Genomic DNA, 864 nt, shown 5'->3' with positions numbered 1-864 from the left:
GATATGATAGTATAATTAGAAAACCCTCCAGACTCAGTAAGAAAACTACTGGACATAGTTGACCAATTTAGCAAAGTGGCAGGATACAAGATCAACATACAAAAATCAATTGGATTTCTCTACAGTGACAAAGTTAATACAGAACTGAAGCTAAGAAAAACAATATCCTTTGCAATAGCTAATCACAAGATTAAATACATGGGAGTATATCTAACACTTGAATTTCAAAAAATGGCTAGGGCAATACATAAAGAACTGCCAGAATGTCAAGCTGGATTTAGAAGAGGCTGTGGCACCAGGGATATAATTTCTAATGTCAAATAGATCACAGTGGAAAACAAAGACGACCAGAAAAATGTATATTTGTGCTTTATTGACTATGCAAAGGCATTTTACTGAGTGGATGAAATGAAAAGAATGAAAAATCACAGAACACTTACTCATGTGAAACATTCACCTAGAAAAAGAAGCTGTTGTGAGAATGGCACCAGCAACAATAATTAGTATTAAGGAAGAAATGCAATGTAATCATCATTTTTATAGTGTAATATCAATTGGATATGTTGTTATGTGCTGTTAGTTATGAGTACAATTCATAGCAACCCTATGAACAACAGACCTGAACCCTATCCTATGCTAACAACATCATTTCTAGCACACCTGATCCCATTGCCATGGCCACTGAGTCAATATATTTCAGCCAGAGGCTTCCTTTTCTGTGCTGCCCTCCAAGCATGGTGTCCTTTCTTTTTATTTAAAAAAAAAATTCCCCCCTGCTTGCTGAAACTGAAGAGGACCTGAAGCGCCTGCTGCAGAGTGTCAAGGACTGCAGCCTACAATATGGATTGAGGCTCAATGTCAAGA

The sequence above is a fragment of the Elephantulus edwardii genome, unplaced genomic scaffold, assembly GCF_000299155.1.
Source record: "Elephantulus edwardii isolate Elephantulus edwardi_28Jun2011 unplaced genomic scaffold, EleEdw1.0 scaffold00354, whole genome shotgun sequence".
Lineage (NCBI taxonomy): Eukaryota > Metazoa > Chordata > Mammalia > Macroscelidea > Macroscelididae > Elephantulus > Elephantulus edwardii.
The sequence above is the reverse complement of the archived record's forward strand: the minus strand, read 5'-3'. Positions refer to the sequence as shown.